Here is an 8,723-nt window from a genome sequence, read left to right as displayed (position 1 = left end):
GGTCACTGGAATAGGCTGGGAGGCACAGCTGCATTGGGGTAACACGGGGGTCACAGACCCCGGCCCTCTGAGAGCCTGGCTACTCTAGGGGGCAGAATGAGAAGAACTCAGGGTCAAATAGGCTGGAGCAGGGGGTTGGCATGGCCTTCCCGAGTGGCACTAGTGGTAAAGAATCTGCCTGCCAATGCAGGAGACATAAGAGACACAGGTTGGACCCCTGGGTCGGAAAGATCCCCTGGAGGAGGAAATGCAGCCGACACCAGTATTCTTGCCTGGAGACTCCCATGGACAGAGGAGCTAGGCAGGCTACAGTGCGTGGGGTCACAAAGAATCAGACACGATTGAAGCGACTTAGCACGCATGGCACGAAGAGGGTTGGGGTAGAGTGGCCACGTTGTGGGGGCTGCGGGAACCAAGGGATTTGTGTTTTTCTCAGATCTACTAACCCTGGCTAAGGTGTCTCTTTGCTGTAGCCAAGACCTGCTTGTTCTCTCATCTGTCAAGTACTGCGGTGCTTTTAACCATGAGCCAAATAATACGGAAATAAATCTCAAATCTAATGGGAGGGAACTAAGGAGGGTGAAATGGCAAGGAATCCCCAGTTTTGTATGCCGAAAGCATAAATCCTAACAGAAACCAAGCAGAAGGAGACTGGAGCCTCTGGGGAGGAGAAAAGTACGTACAGTAAAGAGTGACCGGCACATCGTGCCCCGCTGTGCGGACGCCAGGGTCGGAACAGCGTGTCAGGTTGCCACTTTGATCGTGGGATCTGGATCAGAGAGAACATGGGATTTGGACTTATGCTCTGGGTTTGGCTGCCCGCCCATGCTGGCTGCGTGACCTCGGGTGAGTTCCTTTCCCCTCCAAGCCTTTCTTTCTTCACTGATGTAGCAGGAGCCTGCGTGTTGGAGCCTGCACCACCAGGACTCGGCCCTGTCTGCCCAGTTAGTGGGGAAACCCTGGGGCTTGTAGGGAGCTGCCAGGAGCCCAGTGTGGTGAGCTCACCAAAAGGGCAGAGCATCCAGGTCCAAGAATGGAGTAGGTTTCAGTACGTTGTGCTCACAGCGGCTGATCTATTCTGGGCCCTATCCCCTGTTGGAGCCAAGTCTGATTCCTAGGCAAAGCCATCTCTAAAAGCGAATAGATTGCCTACAGAGGTAGTAATACAGGCCCATGGTCATAGGAACCCTGGAAAGGAGCATAATGGGGAGAAAGTCATCTTCTCCACAGTACAGGCTTGCCAGAGCAAAAAGGCAGAGCAGGGAAAGGGGTGGGCCTGGCTCCCAGCCACCGACCTGTTGGTGAGAAAGGGTAGGACATCTCACCTCAGGGTCTCCCCCAAAGTATAGAGTGCAGGGTGCTTTGCTGGGAGTAAGTTCTATGTAAGAGTTGGTGATAACCAACTAATATCTAGACTATTAGTTTTAATGTGACTTCATTTGCCCTACATGGTGAGGGCATCTTGGGTAAAACCTACCTCTTGGGGATCCCTTGAATCATCCACAGGCCAGAGCCTGGACATGGCTAATGCACAGCAAATGTCAGATTCACCCCAGAAACCGCCTGGGTGCCTATGGGCCCCTTGGAAGACTGTTCAGGACCCCTGGTGTGTCGAGAGTTGCACGGCATTCCCAGGGCAAAGATTTGCAATCAGAAAGTAACCTAACGTGCATCTTTGAGCACCTACTATGTGCCGGGGAGGTATTTATGCTAAGAGGGATTTGAATTCTTTTTTTTTTTCCAGCACTTTACAAAATACTTTGATATGCATTTATTCATAGTCTTTACAACAACCTAACAATATAGGATCCCCATTTACAGGTGAGAAGACTGAGTTTCAAAGAGGCTAAGTAATTTATCTATAATGACCCAATTAATACAGGGTGCAGTGGGGATCAAACTCATCTTTTCTTTGGTGTGAAGCTGAGATCAAAGTGATGAAATAAGGAGGGGAAAACCAAGCAAATGCTAAAACCTGAGGTTCTGACAGGAAGAGCTAGAGAAATCAGTGGAAACTGGAGCTGGGCTAGACCGGGGTGGACGGCAGCGGGTGGGTGTAGGATGGAGGCCACGTGTGGGGAGGGCTGGGCTCCGGGGGCATTGCCTGGAGCTGCCCTCTGGTTTGTCACACTTCACAGAGAATTTTTACAGACTTTCTGAGAGGAAACTGCAACTCACTCCTGCCTCTCTGCAAGTGACCATGGGCACTTTGCTCCTGATGAAATGAGCAAATGTTCTGTCTGAGCATCTAAACCACCTCTCCTTACTTCAGCGGCTGCTGGTCTCAGGCTCTGTATCCTGCTCATTTCTCAATCCTGCTGGACGATTATCTATGATATTCCAAAAGGAAAGCCACATACTGAAATGTGTCAATATTAGGACATTAGTAAGCCATGGACGGAGGAGCCTGGTAGGCTGCACGCAGTCCATGGGGTCGCGAAGAGTCGGACACGACTGAGCGACTTCCCTTTCACTTTTCACATTCATGCATTGGAGAAGGAAATGGCAACCCACTCCAGTGTTCTTGCCTGGAGAATCCCAGGGACGGGGTACCCTGGTGGGCTGCCATCTGTGGGGTCACACAGAGTTGGACACTGAAGCGACTTAGCAGCAGCAGCAGCAGCAAGCCAGGGATGATGCTCATTTCAAATTGCAGGAGGAAAAGGAAGCGTCACAGAAAGAAACGCATCCCTATGGGTCAGACTTTGTGCTGGCAACTTTCACATTTGTGATCTCTGTTCACGTACACTACCGTGTTAGGTGGACTATCGTATCAGTTCCACCTTGGCAGCTGAGGAAACAATCGTTGAGAGAAGTAAAGTAACTTGGCCAAAGTCGCACAGCTAACAAGTGGCGAACCTATTGTTTGAATCCAGGTCTGACTTCCAATAAACCACACTTTACAGCCTGTGGAATTCAGGTGGAATTAACAGGACCAATAAACGCAGTTTAATGGACAATAAAACTCTTGACCCTGCTTTTTATTAATTCAGTGTATAAACATCGCCGTTTCAAAATTACCAGCTTGGAGAGAGTTTTTAAATAGTGAATCGTGCGGGATTCATGGAGTCCCAAGAGTTAGAACTTGACGCGACTGAGGTGCCACCAGAGGACCCTAAAAGGAGGTGATGGCTTCCACCTATGAACTTTCATTTGTGAGAGCGCCTTTTTGAAAATGGGGCCCCTCTTGCACTGAGCAGAGGAAGTGGTAGAGATTCTCAGATGAACCTGCCTGATTCCTTCAAACTCTGTTGAATCAAGTGTCAAAGTTTGACACATTCTAACCACTTTACCTTCTTTGGCGACTCCAACGACTCCAACACCGACTCCAACCCTGAGGAAGAGAGTAGGAAACTCGTTTCTGCTTGACAGGAACATGAGATGGGAAAGATCTCCGACGCTGAACGGGTTTCTGACAGTTCTTCAGAAGAAAGTGCCTTCTGCTTGTTCGGTTCAATCTGAGTCCAGGTGAGTCACCTCATTTTCAGTCAGGCAAGTATTTTAAGACACAAGGAATCTAAGCCAGAACTGGCAAAGAAAGGTGAGGGATGGATTATCGCCATTCACTTGGATGGTTTTCGTGGTGCTGGAAAAACCATTTCCAGCTGGAGTCTGGCTCACTGTTGTTTTTCTGGTGGCCACCCCGACACCAGTGTGGGACAGGGTGCATGCACGCCCACACCTGCATCAGACACCCACTCTAGAGGCTCATGTCAGTTGGTCCGTGGTTCGTGGGCTGTGCTCGTGTGGATGGTAAACCCACTCCCTGACATCAGCTCGCAGGGAGCCAGCATGACTCCCCCTGTTACCCCACCCCTAACCCCTGAGACATCACTGGATGTTTTGGAACAGAGTCAGCAGCTGCAGGAACCACCTCACCTGCTGCTCCTTGGTTCAACGTGTGGCTCTGGAAAATACCCCATCGCTGTCTCTTAAATATGACTCAAGGCTCAGGTGTCCTGTTAATCCAAGGGCAAAGGACAGCGTCAAGGTGTCCGGGAGCTGGGGAGAGGGGCAGAGGTGCTGCCCATGGGAAATGACTGGAGCCCGTGGTCAGGCTCACCTAGGCACTGCCTGGGGGTACAGCCTGCCTTCCTGGCACCTACCTTGCAAAGCTTTGCCTGGCTGCACTGAAGGGGGCCCGGAGGCTCTAAGCAGGAAAGTAGAGTGCCCTGCACTGTGCTCCCCCTTCCAATGTCCCACAGGGCGGCCCCTCTCTCTCTGCCTCCTCTTTCACCCACTCTTTTAGGGGGAGGGGCCAGAGGTGGAGAAGGACACTGTAGTGGGGTGGGGGTGGGGATGGGGCAGGAGCCACCAGGCTACTTGGATTTTCCTGAATCACTTTAATTAATCTAAGCCTTTATATAAATGCAATAAACAAGCAAGCACCATACCTGTGCTCTGCGATCTCCTCCCCCAGGCTCTCAGTCAGTCTGGGGAGCAGCCTTACTTTGATTAAGCACCCAGGTGATTGGGCTGCAGGTGATCCTGGATCACATTTGGAGAAACACTGAGGACAGAAATGAGCCAGCAAGTGGATGGGTTACAGCTAGTGTGAGAGGTAATTCATCCAGTGTCTTAAAACAGTGGCAGGGCTAGGTTGTGATCCACCCTCCAAATTCATGTATTTAAGTCCTAACCCCCCAGACCTCACTCCGAATGTGAATGTATTTGGAGAGAGAGACTTAAAAGAGGTAATTAAGTGAAGATAAGGTCTTTAAATGAGCCCTAATCCAATGTGACTGGTAAGAAAAGGAGATTAGGACCCAGGCACGCACAGAGGTAAGACCATGTGAGGACAGGGGAGGCCGTCAGCCATCCGCAAGCCAGAGATGGGCCTCTGAAAAAATCTGCAGACACCTTGATCTCAGACTTCCGGCCTCCAGAATGGTGGGAAAATAGATCTCTGTTGTTTAAGCTACTCAGTCTGTGGTACTTTATTATGGCAACCCCACCAAACCAGTACAAACAGGAGACCTGGTTTCACTGAATAATCCTCGCAGAAGGTAGAGAGTGCTTCAACTTACTGTATGAACAAGGCTAGCTTAAGGACCTAAGGACATGAGTCCCAGCCCTGGTGCATCAGCAGTAACTCAGGCTTCGCACACAGCTTTCCGATGTCAGACGTGCCAGCACTCAAAGGCCAAATGCTTCTCTTCTGGTTACCATCTGAGTGATTTAAAAAAGACAGTCATTATTTTTTTAAAAAAAGAATATATGTACTTAATGCTTATTGCTGTTTAGTCGCTAAGCTGTGTCTTACTCTTTTGTGACCCCATAGACTGTAGGCCTCTAGACTGGAGCCCCCATAGACCAGGCTCCTCTGTCCACGGGATTTTCCAGGCAAGAATACTGGAATGGATTACCATTTCCTTCTCAATGAGATCTTCCCGACCCAATGATGGAGGCTGTGTCTCCTGGATTGCAGGCAGTCTCCTGCATTGTAGGCGGATTCTTTACCGACTGAGCCACCAGTATTTCTATAGTGAGATGTATATGGTGTGTAAATAAAGTAGCTTGTGTCAACTCAAGACAGGGTTTTCTATCAGATGAGTTTATTCCAGATCAGGTTTTGCTGCCAAGTGAGTTATAAATATAATTTTTGGTCTTTAGAGCTTTTAAGGTTTTGAAGTTATGTTCTCCCTGTTTCTTCAGATGAAGACACTGAGGCACAGGTTGGTGAAATAATGTCCACATTCATTACCTCGTGGGAGGTGCGACTGGTCTACCAATGGGGCAGGCTGACTCCAGAGTCCATGCTCTTCCCGACTACCTGGCTGTGCCCTCGGAGCTGCCTACTTCTCAGGGTCCGACCCATCTGAAGAATACAGATCATGTCCAGCTTGCAGCCTTGCTCTGAAGACCAGCTGCAATGTAGGTAGAGTGGGCTGAATTATGTCCCCCCACCAAAAACATATGTTGAAACTTTAACTCCAATACCTCTGAATATAATCTTATATGGAAATAGGGTCATTGCAGATAACAATTAGCTAAATGAAGGTCATTTAAGGTGGATCCCTAATTCAATCTGGTGTCTTTATTTAAAGAAAAGCTATTTGGGATTTCCCTGGCAATCCAGTAGTTGACTTCACCTTCAATGCAGGGGGCATGGGTTCAATCCCTGGTCGGGGAATTAAGATCCCACAATGCCACACAGCACGGCTAAAAAATAATAATAATAAAAATAAAAAATAAGCAAAGCAGTTTGGACAGAGACAGACATGTTCTCAGGGAGAATGCACATGACTATGAAGGCAGAGATCAGGGCGAAGCTTCCGCAAGCCAAGGAGAGCCCAAGATTGCCAGCAAAGCACTGGAAGCTAGGGGAGAGGGGCATGGATTGGCTTCTCTCACTGGCCCTCTGAAGGAACTAACTCTGCCAACACCTTCATCTCGAACTCATAGCCCCCAGGACTGTGAGACAAATTGCTGTTGTTCAAGGCCCCAGTTGGTGGTGCCTTGTTACAGCCACCCTAGTAAACTAGTGCAAACTTTTTACACAAGCGCTGTAAGTCAAGTTCTGAGTGAGAGACCAATAGATGCCAGGTAATCTCATTTATTATCTTTATGATGACGTGGAAAAAGCTTCAGATTCTTCGTGGAAAAATCATCCATCAATTAAGTGGTCTCTGAGGCCTCTTCCACTTTTCATGTTTAATTTTCCATGATTGTAACATGAGGATAATTCAGCTCCACTTGTCACTTGCACCAGTGGTCCAGCTCCTACAGCTGTTTTGAAAATTTCCTTAGCTGTTTTGAAAATGGGCTAATGGAGAGGTGGTCCTAATAATCAAAACAAAACAAAGCAAAGCAAGACATTTCTTTCCCTGTTTTCTGGGTTACATCACTGTACATTAAAACCAACACCACGTGGGCCCTGCTTTGCCCTCTGATGTTCCTGCTTGTATCAGCAGCTCCATCAGCCGTGGGGTTTTCTGAACCCCCTTCCCTTGTGTCTTCAGGTCTGCTGAGGTTAACCCACATGATTGTTGGGCTGCCAATTCTGCAGAGGAAAGCAGAAATCTCAGTTAGAGGTTGTTTCCTGTGGGCTAAGAGTGTATCATTGGAACCCTGTTTAGACCTGGAGTGGTGGGTTCTTCATTTGGAAACATGTCCCTGCACTGCCATGTCACTCAGCAATAAGAGCTGCTTTCAGAGAGTCTGAAGGGCTGTTGAACACTTTCCCTGTTCTCAGGATGAGGCCCGGTGGCCCCAGTGTAGGGAAACAGGTAAAATGCTCAACAGTTTTCCTCAGGCTGCAGAGATGGCTCTCCCATTGCCAAGCTGAGTCAACTCGTTTGGCCTCTGCCTTTTAGATTCTACACATCAAGTCAGAAGGTGCTTTCCTATAGGTGGGGTGTGGCCCCCAGCTCCCCATCTGTGGCAAAAGGACTTTAATGGCTGTGTGTGTTCAGAGAAAGGACTTCAGGTTCCTTCAACATTCCTTTGCACCTGTTCTCAAGGCTGCTTCTCTGTGTCCTGTCAACTCCTCAGACTTGGTCCAGTGGGCTGCTCTCCACTGGTTTCCTGGAAGAGCTTCCTCCCCAAGCCAGAGGGCCTCTCTCACCTCCCTGAAACCCAGGCCCTATCCTCTGCTAAAACCTCTGCTTAAGACTTTTCTTTTTCTCCCTGTTTCTGGTTTTCCTCTCAGGAATTTTAGGGAAAGTGTGCCTTTTCTTGGGCTTCCCAGGTGACTGGTAAAGAATCTGCGTGCCATTTCAGGAGACACAAGTTCCATCCCTGTGTTGGGAAGATCTCCTGGAGGAGGAAATGGAAACCCACTCCAGTATTCTTGCCTGAGAATCCCATGCACAGAGGAAGCTGGTGGGCTACAGTCCATAGGATCTCAAAGAATTGGGCACAACTAAGTGACTGAGCATGCGCACACACATGTCTTTTTCTTATTACAGCTGAAGCCTGCTGGAATTCAAAATGGTTGCAGAGTGACAGGTTTTACTTTGAGGCTCTCATGGTGGGTGATTCCATCTCGTCCCAACATGGGAGGTTTAATTAAGCAAGAGCAAGTGCCTAATAGATGGAGCAGCTTGGGAGTACAAACCACATCTTGTTCAAGCCCAGAGCTTGGCACATAGTAGATGCTCAATAAAGTCGTCTGTTGGATGACTGCACCTTTGTTTTCTTTCTTCTTCCGAAAAGTGTCTGACATGTGTTAAATCTAGAATCATGACAGCAGACAGGGTTGTAGGATGCCTCTGCTGTGTAGTAGCTCTCGTGGATCATGTCCAAGGAAGAGGTCCTGTGGCCAGGAGGCAGAGGTCCCGGTCTGGCTCAGCCATTATCCAAGAAACCCTGGGGTCTTCAGCCTCCCTGGGCCTCAGGGTCCTCCACTGCAGCATGGAAGTTACCCTGTCTTCTCTACCTGCCTCCCCAGGGTTATGAGAACATGACACAGAACGGATGTGACAATTCTCTGAAAACTTCAAAGACCATGCCAGAGGTATTATTTTTATTGTTTTTGTTGTCACAGATATTGTAGAGTTGAGCTACTCATAATTATTTTTTAGAATTTTACTTATTTACTTATTATTTTGGTGGTGGTGGGTCATCACTGCTGTGCACAGGCTTTCTCTAGTTGCAGCGAGTGGGGGCTAGTCTTCGTTGCAGTGCATGGACTCCAGGTGTGCAGGCTTAGTAGCTGTGGTGCATGGGCTTAGTTGCTCCATGGCATGTGTGATCTTCCCGGACCAGGGATCAAACCCATG

At 48.7% G+C, this 8,723-nt stretch overlaps 1 long non-coding RNA gene across 1 annotated transcript; it reads left to right on the top strand.

Annotated features, from left to right (window-relative positions):
• Nucleotides 1-407: 407 nt before the first annotated feature.
• Nucleotides 408-8,095, top strand: LOC109564487 (uncharacterized). Its single transcript, XR_002181502.2, has 3 exons — nt 408-3,468; nt 5,656-5,874; nt 7,652-8,095. It is a non-coding gene; the product is annotated as an uncharacterized lncRNA (long non-coding RNA).
• Nucleotides 8,096-8,723: the final 628 nt, after the last annotated feature.

This window comes from Bos indicus, chromosome 1 (genome assembly GCF_029378745.1).
Source record: "Bos indicus isolate NIAB-ARS_2022 breed Sahiwal x Tharparkar chromosome 1, NIAB-ARS_B.indTharparkar_mat_pri_1.0, whole genome shotgun sequence".
NCBI classification, from domain to species: Eukaryota; Metazoa; Chordata; class Mammalia; order Artiodactyla; family Bovidae; genus Bos; species Bos indicus.
Note: the sequence above shows the minus strand (reverse complement) of the source record. Positions and strands in the feature narration are given on the sequence as shown.